The 22,092-nt window shown below is 37.9% G+C and overlaps 1 protein-coding gene across 25 annotated transcripts in view; it reads right to left on the bottom strand.

The window, feature by feature from the left end:
• The window catches only part of SCEL (sciellin), a 301,081-nt gene that overhangs the window by 101,336 nt on the left and 177,653 nt on the right, over positions 1-22,092 (bottom strand). Inside the window, exon 1 of one of the 25 annotated variants that reach the window (XM_038569817.1) lies at positions 8,572-8,728. The exons of the other annotated variants lie outside the window; for them this stretch is intronic. The gene's annotated coding sequence lies outside the window, so the exon portion shown is untranslated. Of the gene's footprint in view, positions 1-8,571; positions 8,729-22,092 lie in introns of those variants that run through there. 25 annotated transcript variants of the gene reach the window in all.

Here is a 22,092-nt window from a genome sequence, read left to right as displayed (position 1 = left end):
GACTTATTTCTAAGTGCTGCCCTTCAGTTTCATTCCAATTAAGTTTTTAACTTCTCAGGAGAAAGATTCTAATGTTGGCTTCTCAAAAAGCTGCTAGCAGTGCATATGCCTAACAATGGCAGATTACCCGCAACTGTATTGTAAGCGTGGAATTTTGATGGGAAAAGATGTGTGAAAGCTGTCTCTATTATTCTGGACACTACAAAAGCCTTTCCCTTTAAAGTATCAAATGCATAAGTTTAAAATTCTGATAAGAAACCATGACATCAAATCAATAAAGACAGAGGAAAAAAACTTCAACTGCTGGCCCATCTTTCGTTTCCCCTTTGTGGCCAAACAGCAGAAAGAGCTGGTTTTGACCCATGCCTACAGCCTACAGCCTACACACGGCATCTATCTGTCTTTAGGCTTTAGATGAAATCACTCTTCTTAAGCTCTGAATCACAAAAGCAGTCAAATTTCTTAGTTCTCTTTGGTTGTATCTGAAACTATCAAACATCTCCTATTTCTTAAATTTGTCCTCTTTTCAGCTTCTTTTCATCTCCTTACGGTCTTTCTCAAATTCCTCCAGTGTTTGTAATAACGGCACTATTATTTGTAATAATAATAATAGCACTTTCCCAAGAGCCCTTAGGTCCCTTAGCTTAAATCCAATCTTAGTTTCAGCTCTTCCTGTCCCAACTTCAAAAATTTCCTGGACCACTCCCTAACTAAGATACAAGTCTTTTCCTTCATCATTTGGATCTTCTTGACAGAAAAAAGACTGTGGATCTCACTCTTCCCTTCCTGCACAAGCACAAAATGCCTCTTGGCTTACCTAATAAGGTCCTTACCACTCCTTGCTAACTTTCTCTTCAGAAAGATCAGGTAAGCAAAGAAACTGGGCTGGTGAGTTGCATAGAGGAAAGAGAATAGGAAAAATGAGGCAGGAAAGAGGAAAATAAGCTGACAAAATAGACAATGAGAGAAAAAAGAAGTAAAACAAAAGATAAGAAAAAATCAATTCTGACTGCGGGTATCTGGGTCATGTGATAATGTTAGCTGTATGGAGCTCAGATTTTATATGTATTATCTCATTTAAGAAACCCCCACAACAATCTTTAAGGTGCTATTATTATCCTCATTCTACACCTATGTGAAACTTTGTGATGAATGATTTCAATGAAGCCAGAGTTTTTTTTGCAGATGATAGGGCAGAAGTTGGAAATATGGGCAGTGGGTGAAATTAGTTGTTTCAGGAAAGAAGTTTTAGGATGAACAGTTTGCCGCTATTCACATGATACATGGTTGGGATTCAATCTGGCAACAAAGTTCTTGTTCCAGTAGCCTATGAAGCAAAAAGGGGCTGGTAGGTGAAAAGTGACAGGCTAAATGAAAGGGTGAGAAGAAGGACATTTCCTCCACTGTAGATCCCTGATGGACTTCAACCAAGAGTAAGATTAGGTAGGCTTTCTTGGATCATTTTACCAAAGTATCATGAGATCAGCATTGAGTGATAATCGGTTATTTTAACTGCTCCAAAATCTTCTGCTCTACTTATGTAAACTGATATCTTTATGAAAAAGAACAAATGCGAATAGTCACCTAGAGGAAATCACTATAGTGATGGAAAGCATTAAAAAGCTAATCTAGAGTAAGGAAATAAATGCAGCAAAAATGGCTTAAAATGGCATATGTACATGCTCTGGTTGTGCATGCAAGTCTGGAGGGTTTCATGGCTCAATAATAGTGCCATATCCACTAGTACTTGTTCTCAGAAATCACTGATAACCGGAAAAAACTCTAGAAACTGGAAAAGAACAAATACCATTAAGCTATTTTCTATAGAAGAGTAAGAGGAGCCTGGTAATCACAAACCAATAAACAGAAGCCTGCTTCTAGAAGATAAATAAAACAAACCACCAAACAACCAATTACCACCTAAAAGAACATGAAATATTATGTAAGAAGAAAACAAACAGGTCTTCATGAAGTGCAAACATTAACAGGTCCACTTACATTAATGGATTCTTTTTAGCCTTCACATGCAGTGTAGAAGCAAATCCAATAATTACCAGGCTGGTAAGAACTCATTTAGCCTGCTGCGATGGTTAGAAATTTGCTATTTCTTTAGTCATGCAGCCTCATAGTCTGAGCTTAGCACTGAGAAACTTGCTTACTGTCAGTGAAACAGTTCTGAATGTAGTGCAAGTGAAATCTTTCAGCCAGTCCGATGTCTACATGCTACCGGTTTTCTGGTACCCACATAGCATTTTCTGTTTGTTCTATTTTTAGTGTGGGCCCTCACTAGCACCTATAATTTCCACAGAATGACAGCATCAAGTTCTAGCATGAAGAGTCCTACTCTCTGGGACAATGATCTGTTTCAGCCTATAAAAGACACTGATCTAATACTTATTAATAAAAACGCTATCACACAAAAGTTATCTATGACCTGAGCCCTTCATGCGCTATTTTCAGTTCCAGTCGAGAACGTTCGTTAAATGAGCGAAAACCCAAATTTTTAGCCATGGACTATGAGCCAAAACCCCATTTGTTACCATAAGTAGTATTTCATATTCACAACAGCTCTGTCATGAGGTCATTCTTTATCCCCATCTTACACAGTACCATATTTTTCATTGTGTCAGTAATACATGCTCAAAAGAAAATGTGAAAAGTCAAAGAAAGCACAAAGAAAAAAAATGAGACACCTTTCATCTATATCATTATTTTCTTCCAGAGATTTATTTGCCTACTAGAGCCTACTGATCCACATTTTTCAATGTCATTAAAAACGATTAAATGAGGGACGCTTGGGTGGCTCAGCTGTTGAGCGTCTGCCTTTGGCTCAGGGCGAGATCCCAGGATCAGGGATGGAGTCCCACATTGGGCTCCCTGCAGGGAGCCTGCTTCTTCCTCTGCCTGTGTCTCTGCCTCTCTCATAAATAAATAAATAAAATATAAAAAAAATTAAATTATTTCTCCTGCAACTAAAACACATTTCATCTAATGTGTCTATTAATATAACATTACTCTTCTGTTGTTTCCAACAAAACCATACAAAAATCTTTTACCACATCTCTGATTTTTTTTTGTATGGATCCCTAGAAGTGAAATTATTTGTCAAAGGGTATAATTTCGAAAATGTTCTTGATCCCTATCATCAAGTCTCCTTCCTTAAACCCTGTATCAGCTTATAATGCACCAGCAGCATATAAATGTCCATATATTCACCAGCTTTTAGAATTGTCATTTATTAATCCGTTAATAATTTGATCAGTGAAAGTGGAATCACTTTATCTCAACTGCATATTTTCATAATCCTATCCGTTATTTTATTTATTTTGTGAATTCTCCATTGATTAATATTATATTTCTTATTGTTTCCTTATTGTCTTCATGTATAGGTAATATTAATTTTTACTTTCCCAATTTTTACTTGTCTTCTAATTCTGAATTTTTTATCAGCAGCTTTCAATTTTCTAATTATCTTTATCCTTATGAATTCTTTCACTCTTTAAAAATTCCTGTAGACTTGGGCAGCCCAGGTGGCTCAGTGGTTTAGCGCTGCCTTCAGCCCAGGGCCTGATCCTGGAGACCCGGGATCGAGTCCGATGTCGGGCTCCCTGCATGGAGCCTGCTTCTCCCTCTGCCTGTGTCTCTGCCTCTCTCTCTGTGTGTCTCTCATGAATAAATAAATAAAATCTTTAAAAAAAAATTCCTGTAGACCATGCACAAAACTTCTTTCTGACCTCAAAATCCAAGCAATCACCAAGACCTACAATCCTATATATCTCTTGATAGTATTTCTTTTGATATTCAGACTACCAATTCAAACTGCCATAATCTGTTTGCCATTTTAACAGCTTCCTAGATATATTGCTGGATCCCAGGCCCAGTTAATCCCTTCTAACCCATTCTCTGCCAAAGAGTCACCACCTTGCTTAACACTCTTCAATGGTGCTCCATCTCCGTCAGGATAAAACCAAGTTGTTAACAAGGCTTACAAATCCACACCCTCCTGCTTCATCATCCCCACTCCCCATTCCTCACTCAAGCTCTAGTTTCAGCCACATTAAATTGTGCCAATTTCCTGAGGGCTTCACCCATTTTACACCTTTAAGCTGTTCCTTATTCTATGTACTAGGCCCAAAACAGTCTTTATTCTGAGCCTTTCCTCACTCATTACTCTCTTTTCAGGAAAGACTTCTATTCATTCTTCGGGTCACATAACCTCCCAGAGGCATTCAGTGACATCATTGCAACCTGCCCCCTACCTCCCCAAGCTGAGCTAAGGGCCCTTCTAAGTATTCAAATAGCAAAGAGTATCTCTCTATAAACACATTCATCAAACAGACTGCCTGGTTGTGAGGCTGACTATTCTTCTATCCCCAGGGCACACAGGAACACACTTATATGCACACACACACACACACACACACACACACACACAGTAAATCCTGAGAACTGTAAACAAGACTATCTTCTCTACAGTTGTGTTTTCAGAACTTATTAGAGTATCTGGCACATAATCGTTTTAGAGGGGATATTTATTGAACAAATGAGATTAATTAAATGTTTACACATAATTTTTTACAATTTTTAAAATATATATATTTTATCGTTACATGGGCACTCTAATACATATGGATTTACTTTGGTAATGGTAGAATGAATCTCTTTCCTGTTGATATATGATTCTTCCTTTGTCACATATAAAATTCTTACATATTCTAGAATATGTCTATTTTGTTTTTGTTTTTTTAATTAATTAATTAATTTTTTTAAAAATTTATTTATGATAGGCACACAGTGAGAGAGAGAGAGAGGCAGAGACACAGGCAGAGAGAGAAGCAGGTTCCATGCACCAGGAGCCTGACGTGGGATTCAATCCCGGGTCTCCAGGATCGGGCCCTGGGCCAAAGGCAGGCGCTAAACCGCTGCACCACCCAGGGATCCCGAATATGTCTGTTTTGTTCCAGAAACCTGTCTTTAGTTTCTTGCAATAGAAATAAACTTTTAATTGCTGTACATTTTAATACCTGTGAAAGCACCCCTCATTAATTTCCTTTGTAGAAATTCTACCAGCTATTCTCACCCTCTTATTTCTTTCAGATAAACTTTAAAATTATTTCCCTCAGTTCCAAAATATTACATAGGAACTTCTGATCAGAATTGCTTGAATCCTATAAAACAATTTGGGAAGAGCTGATACTTATGATATGCAATGGGTCCATCTAAGGACAGTACTCAAAGAAGCTTTTACTCAAGAAATCCTTTGTGTCTCACAGTAAATTTTTGTGATTTTTTAGAATCAGGGTTCCATATTTTTCTTGTGGAAATTTTTTCTTGATGTTTTACATTTCTTTGTGCTATTGTGAAAGAAATAGTAATACAATATATATAGATCATTAAGAATTCTAATTTTTTTTATCTACTGGTGCTGTGAGATATGCACGATCATACAAGTTACCCCTGGTTCAAAGTAAAATCATGATTAAATCCAAGTCTATCTGGACTCCAGCCTCCTACAGTCTCTTCTATACGAATTCCTTTCAAACATTTACCTAATGACAAAAGTGAAAACACTGAGAAAAAGGGCAGAGTTGCAGGAGGGCATTTTTCTACAAAACCTTTTAACTAAAATTAGTTCTCAGTGCAGATGTACCATGTAGTATCTGTGCATTTTCTCAAACACCACCCGTCTCCCGGGATCTATGTGTTACAGTTTGAAAAGTATGGTCTACAGTTCACTACTTCCCCCAAGAAGATTCCAAAAGAGGGGACTTAATCACATTTTAGGCCAAAGAAACTTGAGTCTAGAAATGCAAAATAAATTATTTGGATGCTTAGAGTTCTCAAGTATATAATTACGATGAAGATTCAGCACTGTGGTTCTCATGTCTAGAAGTAAGCTACTTGTCATTTAGTGGAAAACCATAAAATGCACTCTTCTGATTAATAATCACAATAAAAGGATGACGTGTATCCTTAATAAGTTTAGCAATTGATATAAAATGCAATCTAATAAATATAGCTATCATTTGACAAAGTGTCCATTTGAAGGAGGGCTTCTCCCAGATTCTAAAATCACATAGATTTTTACAACGGCAAACTAGAAACACTTAAACATATTTGATGAAAACTTGCGATTAAAATGTGAACTCTGAGCAACTAATGATAGTACACAGAAATTAATACATAAAACCCTATTTCAAAGTTCTCAGCAAGAAAAAGGGAAATCTGATCAACCAATGGCCATGAAGCAGATAATATCAGAAGACAAGCTGTGTGGGGCAATAAAGATTTCCCTTGGATTGCTGGCCAAGGATTTCATCACTTCCTTCTTAAAGAATGCTTCAAGTTAATGCCTGAATCACAGGGATACTCTCAGTTAAATCATGTTTACTTAAGTTGACTGCTTAGTGAATTATATGCAGTTCATTCCACAGTATGAGTTTAGCCTTCAAAGCATATTCTCTTCACAGAAAAATGATTTCCTTAGGTATTTCAGTCAAAATTCCAGTGGGTAGAGAAGTCACTGCAAATATGGAATGGTAGCTGAGATGATGATGGAGTTCACCACCGAGGGAGAGCACCACAACCTCCAAACAGATACCACACTGCCTTCCTACAGAGTTGCTGACAGCTCCTTAGATTAAAAGCCTGGGAATACAGCCAATAACAGGACTGACCCCATGCACTACAAATAAAAATGTATCTCATTATATCATAGTCATACTACACACACAAGTATTACTGGATAAGGAAATACTTATTTCCACATAATTTTGTTCTTTTATAAAGCCGGAGGGAAGCTCATTTATTGCTCCTACATATTTTATGTGAAAGAAATTTTTAAGATCATTGAAAAATTCAGTAAGATGAAAGTCAGGCTTTTTGTTCTGGTTCTGTTCACTATGTCTTGGCAAGTTGCTCGACTGATATGTTTTGTTGTCCTCATCTATCGACTGATATGTTTTGTTGTCCTCCTCATAGGTTAGACTAGATAAAGCTATGCTCCATTCCAATCAGAAATTTTTGTCAATCAGATCAAAGATTTACATGAAGCTAAAAGTTTTTTTTTAATTTTTATTTATTTATGATAGTCACACACACACACACACAGAGAGAGAGAGCAGAAACATAGGCAGAGGGAGAAGCAGTCTCCATGCACCGGGAGCCTGACGTGGGATTTGATCCCAGGTCTCCAGGATCACACCCTGGGCCAAAGGCAGGCACCAAACTGCTGCGCCACCCAGGGATCCCGAAGCTAAAATTTTAATTAAAACTCTGGCCTGTTTATCTGCTTTTGTCTAACCTGACACTTAAAATCAACCAAATGTTTCACTAAAATTTTTCCTGATAACATATCTCAGTTTTCTCAAACTGATTGTTCCAATAAACACTGGAGTATGACAAATATCAAAAAGATCATATCTGCTTTATAAACTGTGAAAGCGAAAGGCAGTTTTAAATTTGACGTTTCATGAAAAGTAAACTTAAAATTCACAAATGCTGTACTTTAGCTTTGTGTTTACTATAAATGTTTGAAAGCCAACTTATAAAATTCCTCAGTAAATCTTTGGGAATTGAGTGCGAAACCTGAGACACACATGACCTGGTCAACAATGGGAAGCAATGAAAATGCTAGAAGTTAAGGCAGAGCTAGGTATGCCATGAGAAACACCCTTCTGGGGGGGCAGAGAGCTACTACTTGCAACCTGCAAGTGGCCCCAAGTTTGAGTCCCACAGCTCTGTATCATGAATGGAAATGGTGGAGAAAAAGACATGAATGAGACAAGTCAACTTTGCTACCAATTATTAAGGAAAACTTGGTTAGAATAACTTTTCTATTCCTATCAAAGAATCAGCTTCTAAAACCAATTTTTCAGGATTAGGACATGAATAGAAGTTGAAAATTGCCCCCCATCTGCATTAATCAATTCTTAGGTTAGAACTCAGGATATAACATAGACAAATTGACCAAATGCACACAAATCCCTGGAGGATGTCATGCATCTCCCAATTCACCCCACCCTGCTTTATTCCAGGGTACACTTATGCAAGAAATATGATTTTTCTTTTTTGGGGAAGATAGGGTAGAGGGGATATGGGCTTGGCCTCTCCCCCTCACAGCTCTTGACTGCAATGTTTTTTAGCTGTCAAGAAAAACAAATCTATAAAATAATGGAGTTTACCATTTCATCATCTGTGCAAACAGGGAGGTCCTTTTAAAAAAATGTTTTTATAATCACTTGTGAAAATAGAATTGCCTTGAAGAATTTACTCTCCCTATGGGTGATAGGATTCACCAGCTGACAGCTCCCACACGGAAACTCAAAGAGGCTCTCATTTCTCTGCTGCCCATAAATGTGTTAAGTCTCAGGGAAGTTAAAAGGCAATGCCATCTCAAATCACAAGAAGTAGCAGAGCTGTTGACAAGCAGAACAGCCCCTTGGAAGCTGTCGCAATTTAACTCGAAAAAAGACAAAGTTAATACAGTAAGCTTAATCACTTGCAAAGGAAATGGGAAAGTTAAACAAGTAAAGCAGATATATTTATGTTTGCAAATATCATTCAACTCACCTCTCTTGAGCTGAAAACCAGGACTTTTATCTCAACTGCCAGCAGTGATTGATCCCCCAGGTAAATCCTGCTGAAACTAATGCGTTCCTGGAGTTAAATGAGTGTTGTTTCCACCTCTACCTGACTGTGTTAATGAACAATTTAGAGGCTTCTCCCTCAGTGGCTGAGTCACCCAGGGAGGAGGTGGGTGGTATGAAAGAGGGTGTCACCTTGTACAAATACCAATTCAATTAAAACAGGCTCACTCATGGACCTACCGTCTTTGTTTGGTAAATTCTTGTTGTAAGTTATGGCTTTGTTATGACAAAAAGACGGCGCTCCTGTTATCGCCCTTTTCATTGATATCAACAATACACATGACTATATCACTGACAAGGAGGCAGAGTACCCAATTTGTTTTGGATTCTCTTAAAAAACAAAACAAAAACATAAGGTAGGAAGAATTTTCCTCTCTCATAGTGGCTGGAAGGCTGGGGCACAGAGGCACAACACGGAGCACTCTGCTTGTGAGAATCATATCCTTTAGGAGAGGAAAGTCCTTTGAAACTCTGACATCAGAAAATAAGAAAGGACACAAATCCTACATATGGCATATTTTATAAAACCATCAGAGGAAACATACATTGTGAAATATAAGAATTCTGATCCTTTTATTATTTCAATGTAGATAAACATGTGAAAAAGATGCTTGAAACACCTTTCATAGCTGAGTAGACTCCAGTGTCAACACCTGCTCTGGCAAGGAAGCAACAACCCAGGAAAGCCAAGCTTGGTAGGGGTTCCCATTACAGGGTCTGAAATGCATCTTCCATAATGCCAAGGAGGCTTTACAAGAAGCTCAGCAAACCTGGAACATTGCTGAGCAAAGCCAAGTCATTAGAACTTCCTGGGTCATATTTATTTATTCATCCTTCATATGAACAATTAACCAAATCCTTCCAATTTCAAGCCAGCTCCTGAAAATTATAGTAGAGCTGAGCTGTAGTCACTAGAAATGACCATAAAAAAAGTAGGAAAATGTTCAGATAGAAAGACACAGGCAATTATAATATGCAGTTGCTATGCATGGGACATCACCCCCTTAACGTGCCCTTTTTCTGGGCTAAAGAATTTGAAAATCTAAAATGGGAAATGTTCTTTAACAATAACATACATACACATGTCTATTCAGTTCTTCTAAGAAATTTTATAAATGCAAAATATTTTAGAAATATGTTCTAAATTTCTGTGGTGCCTGTAAATTGGTTGGATCGAGGTTGAATATTAATACTACGGATGAGAAAGCTGAAAAAAATATGTTTGGCTGAATTAAAATAAATTAGGAGTTATATTCAGCATTATAAAGAAGATACATTCAGTAAAATAAATTAGAAGTTATATGTAGTATGATTCAGCATTCATTTAGCCAAATGAAGGGCTAAAACAGTTCCAGAGCCAGCTTGGAGGGAAAGGTAGTTAACTTACATTATAGAATGTTTAAATGTGTGTATTTGTCCTCATGAAATACAGAACCAGCAAAATAAGTTTTTAATTTTAATGAAGTAAAATATACTGTCCAAGATATATCTTAGGCTTTTGAACTTCCAAGCAATTATTTCTGCATGTAATTGATGCAGGAATATTCCTTCTTATATAGCAGGAACCCATACCACTAAGCCACACAAGTGTCTTTTCATTTAGAACCAAATCTTTAACTCAAGAAAGGGATAATTCTAAATACTTGGGCAAAATTCACATCTCCTGGCTGAGCAGACATTCAATGAAAAGACTGCTGAGAATTAAGACTCTCAAATTTTGAGGAGGTCAATCAAGAGTCAAGAATGTGTTTGGGTGTGGAGGTGGCCAAATAGGTTTGGTCTTGGTTTCACTCAGGCCTTGAGCATGCTTGGAATACTTGGCTTCACCTCGCCTATTTCACTGTGACTGTCCTGAGTTCTTGAGGTCTCTTTAGAACTTGAGCTCCTAGGCTGGGATGGCAAATGTTTTATTGCAGGTGCCAATGCCAATTGCTTGGTAGTGGCTGCCTGGAGGGATATGATGAGGTCTGTAAAGCAACTTTGGACTTACACAGGAGAGTGCCATAGTTTTAATTAACAATGTCTGTCACCTGTCTTAGGGTTTTTTTGTTTTTTTGTTTTTTTGTTTTTGTTTTTGTTTTTGTTTTTGTTTTTTTTTTTTGCTATGTATATCTCCTAATATAGAACAGTGGTATATCTTTTTTTTTCTTTTTGTTTTTTAACAGTGCTTTTTCTAATATGTTATATCCAATGAAATAATCAGCCAAATGAACACTTATTATTACATAATAATGAGAATAGCAAATACTTACATAGTAGCTGTTAATGTGTGAGGCATTGTTCTAAGTACTTGTCATACATTAATTTAATAATTGTTATTAGATGATTGTCTCCTTCTGCTACGGTCTGTTTCCTTGAAATTCATGTTGGAATTTTAACCCCCCAAAGAAGATAATGTTGGGGCTTTTGAGAGGTGCTTAGGTTATGAGGGTAGAGTCCTCATGAACAGGATTGGCATTCGTATAAAAGAGACCTCTCAGAACTTCCTAGCTTCTTCCTTAACTTGAGGACACAGTAAGTAGGCACAGGAACCAGGAAGAAAAGCTTCATCCAACCATGCTGGCACCTTGATCTCAGACACACACACACACACACACACACACACACACACACATAACCTGCTCCCAACTCCAGAACAGTGAAAATTAAATTTGTGTTGTTCATAAGCTGCCTAGTCTTTGGTATTTTGTTATAGCACCCTGAACAGACTAAAATACCTCCTGACCCAAGACAGATTCCAAGAGTGATGTGGAAAATGTAAAAAATACAAATAGGACAAATCAGCATCTTGAAATTCTCTAATCTATTACACAGATTACAACCCCCGACTCTGGGTTGAAAGATAGAGGGTTCCCTTTTTTCCTCCGAGATGGAAAAAAAAAATGTTATGTGCATGTTAAAACAAAGATATATCATTAGGATGTAATTACAGAGCCAGTTTCTCTTTTGCTGGGAGTAGACAGACGTCAGAATTAATGAATTACTGCCAGTGCTGCAAGAGCTGGTACATTGCTTAATACACTTTAATGGTGCCAGCATAATGCAGACCAGTGGAGAGCACAGCAGAGAGTGCACAGAAGCCTGAGTGCCCCTTTCTGAACAGACTCACCCTTCACTATGGGCAAATCACTTAACCCTTATGCCCATGTCTTTCTTGGTACAGTGAGATTATGAGATCTACCTCTTTACCAACTGGGTTAAGGTCACAATGAAGATGTCAGGATTTTTTTAACCAGGACTCCAAACCTTTGATTTATAGAAAACATCAGGAAGAACCAGGAGAACTCAGTTCTGAGTCCTTTCTGACTCTTCATGCTGCAAACAGGCAATTCTCCTGCCCAAAGAAAACAGCAGAGATTATGCATGGTTGATGGTGATTATAATGATGATGATGAAAAAAACAATAGCAACAACAATTGTTTAAATATGTGCCAATCTCTGCTAAGTGCTTTACGCACATGATTTCATTTGATCTGCACAAAACCCCAACACAACAGGAACTGCTGTTATATCCATGATAGAGATAAGAAAACAAAAGTTTAAAATAAACACATCTAGGAATTAGATGTGTCCAGAATTCCAATGGAGGCAGACTGACAGCAGAGCCCACATTGTTGGGTATGAAGCTCCGTTGTCTCTCCAAAGTGTCAGAAAGGAGCATGGGCACTACTTAATTCAAGAGACCGGCTAGAGCGCAGGATAAGCTAAATGTATAGGAGGCCTGAGGCCTGAATAATAGGTGACAGAAAAATACAATGGCTTTCAGCAGGAAATGTATGTATATATGCACGTATATCATCATAGCCTACTTGTATTGGATTACAATGTTAGACCAGAGAATGGCCCTGAGTAGCTTCTGAATCGAGGCACCTTTAATGATAGTGTAAATTTAACTCATCAGTTTTCTTTTTTTTCTTCATTTAAGGAACATTTATTTGTTAAGACTATTTTTAGAGCAGTTTTAGGTTCGAAGCAAAATTGAGAGTCATGTACAGAGAAACCCTACATACCCCTTCCCCCCACACATGCACAGCTCCCTCTATTATTAACAACCCCCACCAGACCGGTACATTTGTTAAATGGATGAATGCACATTTTTATCACTCCAAGTCTATAACTTATGTTAGGACATCACTCTTGGTGCTGTATATTCTCTTGATTTGGATGAATATACAATAACATTCATCCCCTCCCCACAATTCCCGGCAACCATTCACCTTATTACTGTCTTCACAGTATTGCCTTTCCAAAACATCATCTTGTTGGAATCACATAGTATGTACCCTTTTCAGATTGGCTTCTCTCACTTAGTGATATACATTTAAGGTTGTTCCATGTCTTTTCATTGCTTGATAGTTCATTGCTTCTTAGCTATTCCACTGTCTATTCAACAATTTATTTATCCATTCACCTAATGAAAAACATCTTGTTTCCAACTTTTGGCAATCATGAACAAACTTGCTATAACCATCCACAAGCAATTTTCTTTTTTAAAAAAGCATTTACACAATGTATTTTGAACCACCCATATATTTACATTTTTTAGAAATTAAAAGTATAGAAAGCAATACGATGAAAAGTCTTCCTCTCCCCTCAAACTCTGATCTCCAGTAAAAGGCAGTTGTTTGGTTTCTTCTGGGTCCTTCATATATATGAGCAAATGTAAGATACAGATATTTCCTTCATTTTTTACACAAATGTTTGCATATTACACAGTTCTGAATCTTTTTTTGTTTTTTGCTTTAACATTATATCCTGAAGGTCTTTCCACACTGTGTTTTTTTGTAGCTGCTTGGCTTTCCATCCTATGCATATGCCATTATCTATTTCATCAATCCACTATTAATGGACATTTCCATCATTTCTAAGCTTCTGCTAAGAAACAATGTGGCAGTAACATTGTACATAAATATTTGGCAGATGTGTGTATATATCTGTAAGATAAATTTTTATGATGTAACTGTTGGATCCAAGAATTTATACATTTTAAAGTTGGTAGATAAATATTAGCAAATTGTCCTCTGTAATGGATTTTTTAAAATATTTTATTTAGTTATTCATGAGAGAGAGAGGCAGAGACACAGGCAGAGGGAGAAGCAGGCCCCATGCAGGGAGCCTGACGTGAGATTTGATCCCTGGACTCCAAGATCACACTCTCGGCGGAAGGCAGGCTCCAAACTGCTGAGCCACCCGGGGATCCCTTCTGTAATGGATTTATCCCTCTTATTCTCATTTTTCTTCTTCAATTGTTTGATCATTTAACAAATTTTAAATACTTAATATGCTTCTAGTACTGTTTCAGTCCAAAGAGTGCTTGCTCTCCAGGAATTCACCATGTTTAGAGAGATGGACATTGAATTAAATATCTATAATACATCAGGATAAAGTATGCACAGCAATTTTATGGGCATAATTACATGGTAGAGAAACTGAAGAATTCTACCTGGACCTGGGGGTTAATGTTGATACTGAGTTTTGAAGTTTGTATGAACGTTGAAGGTTGAAGGGGAGAAGAGTCATCCATCCACTGTGCCTTCCTTGATTTGCTTCTTAAGGTCTTCCAGATTCCTGCTTATGAATATAGTTCAGGATTTGGCAGTCTAAGGCAGCGTGAGGCATGACTGGTCCAATTAATGAGAGAAGTAGGAGCAGAGATCTAGTTGGGTAAGCCAACTTGCTGCCAGATTTTCCTCAATTATGCCAAAGTTAAGAAAGCCTGCTTGAAAGTGTTGCTACTTTCCTGCTCCTTCCTGCGCCAACCTAAACCACCATTTCTGCAGCAGCAATCATAGTTACATCCATCCACATCTTCCTAGTCATATCATCTCCTGTAGACAAATGTGAGCAACACTGCCAATACAGGGCAAGCCAGTCTCCTGCCTCAATCTGAAATAACCAATTCTGCAGTGACTAGAAGGAAGATTTGCTCTTCCTTCTACTGAGAAAACTAGAATGGCAAATTAATGTTTTTTTTAATTTTTGTTTTTTTTGCAAATCAACTTTTATAATTAAAGTTTTCACTTTCAGATTGTTATTTCATAATTTCATGATCATCATGTCTGATGTTTTTCAATTCACAGTCAGTGCTTCCACTTTATACCAGTCTCTCCATTGCCAAATATCACATGGTATTACATCACAAGCCCCTTTGGAGAGGGCTGAAATTGGTCTGTATTCTAAACATGTAGCACAGTTCTTGTCTCATACATAATAGCACTCACTAGTTGTTGACTGAATGAAGGAATAATGATCATAAACAATAAGTGGGCATACACAGGGGCTATTCACCATTTGCCAAACATCTGGTTTATTTGTCTTATAAGTCTGATTTTCTTATCAGATTTTTCTATCCCTGGCTGAAGTATAGATTATTATAGGCTGAACTAAGGCTATAGTATAAGTTCTTCAACTCACTGGTAATATTCACGATTCTTTCAAAGCAGGAAAAGATTTCTCTGCGTTTTATAGATTGCTCAAACAATAATTATCATAACTGAACTTACTGCCTGAGGTTGGAGTCTCCATGACCTTGCTCTCTGCACATTCACATCCAATGAAATGGTTACTGACCCATCACTGTCAAGTCTACCTCCTGCTTCATGTTAACCTTTTCCTTCTACTTGACTCCTACCACCTGGGCTTGGGTTGAGTCAGGGACCTCATCTTGAGGGAACTTCATTTCATTCACTTGTTAACTGGCCTCTTTGCTGTTAAGACTTGTCCCCTACTGAGACACTCAGGCTCTTTCAGGTTGTAAAGATCAGAGAGAGATAAGCTCCAGAAATCTCAGTTAATGGGAATACACTACCAGTGGCAATTAAACAGGGAAGAGCCATGGTATCCCCAAATAATGATGCTCAGAAATCTACAGTTTAATACAGGAAAAAGATTCAATGTAGCAACCACATTGAAGTAAAGAAAGCATTATAGGTAAAGGCTGTTTCATAATAAAGGGTCAGACAGAGAAGCCACTTGCAAGCAAGACCTGGCTTTATCTCCCACATAGAGAACTACTGATTTATGAATGGATTACCCAAATGGAGTCTCAGCTGGAATTTCTTTTTTTTTTTAATTTTTTTTTTTATGATAGTCAGAGAGAGAGAGAGAGAGAGGCAGAGACACAGGCAGAGGGAGAAGCAGGCTCCATGCACTGGGAGCCCGATGTGGGATTCGATCCCAGGTCTCCAGGATCACGCCCTGAGCCAAAGGCAGGCGCTAAACCGCTGCGCCACCCAGGGATCCCCTCAGCTGGAATTTCTTATACCCTGTTGGTCATGTATGCATATTCCTGCTATGTGACCAGGCCTTCTGGGGTCTTACCAGGTACAAACCATCAATTTTACTGTGAACAATGAACAATGCCGATTAGCTGGTACAAATCATACTAAAACTTTTAGGGCACATGGTGACAAAGTAATATTATTAATTAACATGTTTCAGGTAAATGCTGTGAATGCTTATTTCTTATTGTAGTAGAATATCTCATCTAATCCCAGGCTTGCTGGAATTAACCTTCACAGCACAGGAAGTTTAGTACAAAGATTCGGGAGGCTGAAAGGAAGACAGACATGTCAGCAGCCTTCTTAGAAATTATATAGTATTCCCTGCTGGTTACTTTGCAAAAACAACACTGGTTACTTTGGCACCTAATAGCAGATCTGTGAATCTCTCTACCATGACTTAGTTCCCCTCCCTCTGATTCTCCCTTCTTCCTACCATGTTACCAGTTTTTCATAGTCTCTGTATGTATCAGTTTAAAACCTCTGAGAGAGAACTGCTTTGACTTGGGGACTCATCTGCATTCTTACAGATAGAGCCCTTGCATCAGTCCATCTCCTAGGCTTTTGGTGAGCCATAGAAGACAGTTTTGCTCAGACACCTGTCCCATCTCAATCAGTTGTGACCAAAACTACAGCACTGCATGGTTCAAAGCACAGTTCCATGCGAGCTAAGTGCATAGCACACACTTACTACTTTCTCCTCAATAAAGACACATCACCCCTTAATATTATTTTTCCAAAACATTGAAATCATATCCTTCCTCAGCCTCAAACATATCATAAGTTCCCATGTCCCAGAAAGTTCAAACACCTTAACATTCATATAGGACTGTGTTGTCCAACACAGCAGCCACTAGCCATGTGTGGCTACTTAAGTTTAAATTAATCAAAATTAAATATATTTAAAAATTCAGCTTTTCAGTTGCACTAGCCATATTTCAAATACCATATTGGATAGGGCAGGTAAGATAAACGGGAAGCTGGCTGCCTTATTGAAACCACTTCCAACTATTCCAGGCTCATCCTCCATCACTTAGCCCCACTCACCCTAGCTTTAACCACATCACAATCCTTGCTGTTGCCCAAACATATTATGCAGTTTAGGCCTTTAATATTTATTCTTTATGGCATACCCGTGACCTGAAATATCCTTGCCTCTTGTGCACCTGGCAATGTCTTATTCACCTTTAAAGGCCTGGCAAACATATAACCTGCTCTGTGAAGATACTCCTACCATCCCACTCCCCAAACACAGGCAGGTACCTGCTTTCTTTCTGTTTCAAGGGAGCTCTGTATGTGCCTCTATTTTTTTTTAAGATTTTACTTATTTATTCATGAGAGACACAGAGAAAGGCAGAGGCATAAGCAGAGGGAAATGCAGGCTTCCTGAAGGGAGCCTGATGAGGGACTCGATCCCAGGACCGCAGGATCACGCCCTGAAACAAAGGCAGAGGCTCAACCACTGAGCCATCCAGGTGTCCCTGTATGTGTCTCTATTGTGGTACTTAACTATGCTCTTTGGTAACCTTCTTGTATTCAGCAAAGCACATACATTCTAGAAGACTTTAATAGTGGAGGCAGTATGGCTGGTAGTACTTAAGACTGCTGCCCAATGGCCTCTGCCACTGATGAATTGTGTAACCATGTGCTACTCTTGTCTCAGTTTCTTCGTCTGTGAAATGAGGATATTAAAATAATACTTCCCATATAGGATCATAGTGATGATCAATTGTGTTTCTATTAACAAGCACTTAGAATGTGGCCTGGAACTTATTCAGGGTGCTACCTAAAAATAAGCTATTAGTAAAATATTAATGCATTTCATGTACATATAAAATGTAAATATTAATGCCTTTTATTTACATTAATATGTATCTGGGAAGAACAAGAACGCATGTGCTAGACCCATTTATTGTTTGATGGTCAAACTCTTTAATGAGCTAGAATAATTAGTTGTTTATGACTAAACATAGATATTAGATTTTTTTTTCTTTTAAAGATTTTATTTATTTACTTGACAGAGAGAGAGCACAAGTAGGTAGAGTGACAAGGGAGAAGCAGGCTCTGAGCAGAGAGCCTGATGTGGGGGCTTGATCCCAGGACCCTGGATCATGACCTGAGCTGAAGCAGATGCTCAACCTACTGAACCACCCAGGCGCCCCGTACATATAGATTTTGAAAGGTGTATGATAAGTCTACTCAAGAGTCAGTCCCCGGGACTTATTGACAAATTATTGATGGATGTATAAAAGGCTTATCATCCAGGAAACTTTCTTTTGAGTAAGAAGAGATGATTTATAAACAATAGAATGAGAGGTGCACTTGTGTGTTCCTGTGTTTACTGTCCCACTATTTCTTCTCTTTGACAGCAGCTTGTTACTAGGTACATTCTCTTCTTTTTGATTGACTAGATGCTTATCTCTTCTCAGTCCCAATCTCTCTTCTCTTCTTCAGTTTTCCCACATCCATCCACCATGGTACAGTTTCATTTCTCTCTTAAAATCTATTTTCTCTCTCCTCTAATAATTCACTATTGTATTAGTTTCCAATTGCTGCTGTAATCTATTACCACAAATCTAGTGGCTTAAAACAATACAATGAATTATCTTACAGTTCTGAAGTTCAGCAGTCTAGGTCAGTTTCATTGCACTAAAGTCAGTGTGATAGCAAAGTTGGCTCCTTTAGGAGGTTGAGAGAAAAAATGCATTTCTCTTTTTTTGGATTCTGGATGCTGTCTGCTTCCCTTGGTTCATGAATCCTTCTTTGCCTCCTTCCAATCTCTTGCTCTGTCATTACATCCTCTCCTTCTGACTTTGATCTTCTGTCTCTGTCTCAGAAGGACACTTGTGATTACATTGGGCCCACACAGATAATCCAGGATAATCTCCTCATCTCAAAATCCTTAATTTGATCATATCTGCCAACTACTTTTTGCTGTGGAAGGTAACCTATTCTCAGATTCTAGGGATTAGGGTATGGACATCTTTGGGGAAACATTACTCTGTCTACTGTACCTATCACATTTTTACAATTTCTCAGCATTTTAATTTCATCTATTTTTACAATTTAAAAAACTAAACATTTCATTAAGTAACGTTCAAAATGCATGTAGTTATTTGACTTAGTAAATGAATTTTAAAAACTACACTCTTAAAAATAATTGACATCCTTAGGATTACATGTAAAGTTTTACACTTAAAAATCTTGTGAACAACTGTGAGAGACACATGCAATTTTTTAAACATTCTCTCCATTTCACTTATAAATTATATAAACAATATTAACTTAATAGGCATGTTTTCAGAGGGTCACTGGATGCTTGAGTATGGGTTGTAGAGATCATGTGAAATCTATTCCCAGTTGAAGTTAGGGGAAATATATCTAAATTGTATATATTAGCTAAGCTATGCAGACACATGTATATACCTTTCTCTACATGTTCATATTTACACATACATAATGCATATATTAGATTTATACACATATCTCATATATTAGATTTATACATATATGGCACATGTATATTATATTTAAACATGTGCACACACACATCAATAGCTCTTCCTGTGTTTGTCTTCCCTATCAGAATGTAAGCATCTCCAGGGCACAAGCCCAAATTTGGATTCCTCAAATCCATAATGTCTACACTAGGTCTGACTTAACCAGTTCTCAGTGATTATTTCTTTTTTTTTTCTTTTAATTTTTTAAAATTTATTTGACAGAGAGAGAGGGAGAGATGCTTGCAAGCCCAAGCAGGGGGAACAGCAGAGGGAGAGGGAGAAGCAGGCTCTCCACTGAGCAGGGAGCCTGACTCAGGACTCGATCCCAAGACCCTGGGATCTTGACCTGAGCAGAAAGCCAAAGCTTAACTGACTGAGCCACCTAGGCGCCCCTTAGTGATTATTGCTTATCTGAGTATGTTTGCATTACCATGTGACACATAGAAAAATGGAATCAAAGCTGCCTGACAAAAAAAAAAAAAAAAAAGTGAAATCATTAGACCCTTCCTTCTGTGTCTTCTTTCTCAATATCTCAGCCTTCAAAAGATTAGACCACAGAACTGAATTCAAACAGTCCTCCTCCTTCATGCTTACTTTTCTGTTGCTGTTTGACTTTACCTCCTAAACATTCTCACTGAATCTCTCAAGCCACTTGGTTTTCCCAAATTGTGTCCTTGCTTCTTCTCCACACACAATATCTGAAAACCCCCCACTGCCTACATGCTCCCACTCACCTCACCCCAGGACTTTATTCCTTCCACCCACTTCCTCCTCCTCTCTTGTTTCTCCTCACAACTCATCTTTGGATTGTCTCTCGTGCCTTTTATTTTATACAATCAAAGGATAAATTCTCGGAAGAGAAGAGAAAATTCTAGAAAATTTTTAATTTCCAAACATTATTGTAAACTACTGGATAATTCTTTCCTGAGACAAAATTTGCAAAAATTTTAATGATGTCCCTAGAAAAGAAAGATCTGCAAATATTTTGGAATTGGTATGCCTTATCATTTGCTTTGATTTTACAACAGTTCCTGCCCTCATCAAGTTATTTAAAATTATTAAAAAATAATTGGCCTCAATTATTTGGGAGTAAGGTGTGTGTGTGTGAGGGAGGGGTAGAGAGAAAAAGAGAGAGAGAGAGAAAGAAAAGCTTGAGGTCATTGAGAATACTACAAGATAATTTACGTCACACATCTCATGCTCTTTTTAAATTTCTGATGTTTTTCATTTTTCTTTTTTTTTCTGCTATTGGTTTGCTTTTTATTTTCCATTTTCTTTGCTTAATATTCCATTCTTTCAGGAAGAAAAAAATTATATATGTTTATACATTCAAATGTCTTCTATGAAAACAAATCTTGACTTTTGCCAGTTTTACTATTAATATGTAAAACAGAAGAGTAAAGAAGGTGAGGAAATTTAAAACTAACAAACCAATCAAATCCCCAAGGCAGGCTAATAAGTGACCTAAAAACTTGATTAAGTTCATATTTTTATATAAATGGCACAGATACTGACTCATAATTCTAAAGTCTATGTTTAAAATACGGGGATCCCTGGGTGGTGCAGCGGTTTAGCGCCTGCCTTTGGCCCAGAGCGCCATCCTGGAGACCCGGGATCGAATCCCACGTCAGGCTCCCGGTGCATGGAGTCTGCTTCTCCCTCTGCCTATGTCTCTGCCTCTCTCTCTCTCTCTCTGTGTGACTATCATAAATAAATGAAAAAAAAATTTAAAATACGACGGTTACAAAAGTACATCTTACAGAATATTTCTTCCCAATCAGGGAAAATTTCCAAGAAACCATCGAGATCAATATTCACCATTTTTTCACTAGCAAATAAAATATGATATCCCTTGGCTCTGAGTACAGATAGAGACAAAGGTCATTATTAAAGGGTCAAGCAGAATACAAATGTTATAACAGCTTTCACTATTAACATAATTGATACAACTCAGAATCAGTCCTCCCTTTTGTTCTTTGTTCTCTGGCCAGAGGTTAACAATCTTCTTAAAGGGCCAGATAGTAAATACTTTATTTTAGGCTCTGTGAGCCATATCCCAACGCTTGACTCTGCCATTGCGACAGGAAAGGAACTGTAGACAGTTTGGTCAAAGAATGAGCAGGGGCAGAATGGCTTGCAGAAGCCAGAGCTGGCAGTACTGGGCCAACCTCTGGCCTATGCTAACTGAATCCTCCTGAAAACAAACAAACAAACAAACAAACAAACAAAACAAAACAAAACAAAAAAATATGCCTCTTACCTTTCCTCCTTCCTGTGGAGGGGGAATGAATAGAAAAAAATATCATAAATGTACTGCAAACCTCCTTTCGCGGACAAGAATACTGAGGTTCTGAATGGTCAGGTGTCTTGCCAACAACTTCATTTGTGTGCAAGTAAAACCAGAGTCCATTCAGAATTATGGAACATTCCTTAACCACTTACTCTTTCAGGTAAGCCTCAAAGCACTTAAACCTTCTCTGACTTCATCTTCACAACTTCTTTCTAAAGTACTATTATCATCTTCATTTCACAGATGAAGAAACTGAGATTCAGAGAGGTTAAGCAATATGCCTAGGGTTTCACAGCAGGCAAATTCTCCAGAGAAGACTTAGGGCTTTTCACCCTCTGCTACTTGCTGCCACTCTTCTTGCTGGTGCTGCACCA

This window comes from Canis lupus, chromosome 22 (genome assembly GCF_011100685.1).
Source record: "Canis lupus familiaris isolate Mischka breed German Shepherd chromosome 22, alternate assembly UU_Cfam_GSD_1.0, whole genome shotgun sequence".
NCBI classification, from domain to species: Eukaryota; Metazoa; Chordata; class Mammalia; order Carnivora; family Canidae; genus Canis; species Canis lupus.
This window is presented reverse-complemented; position numbering and strand designations above follow the sequence as displayed.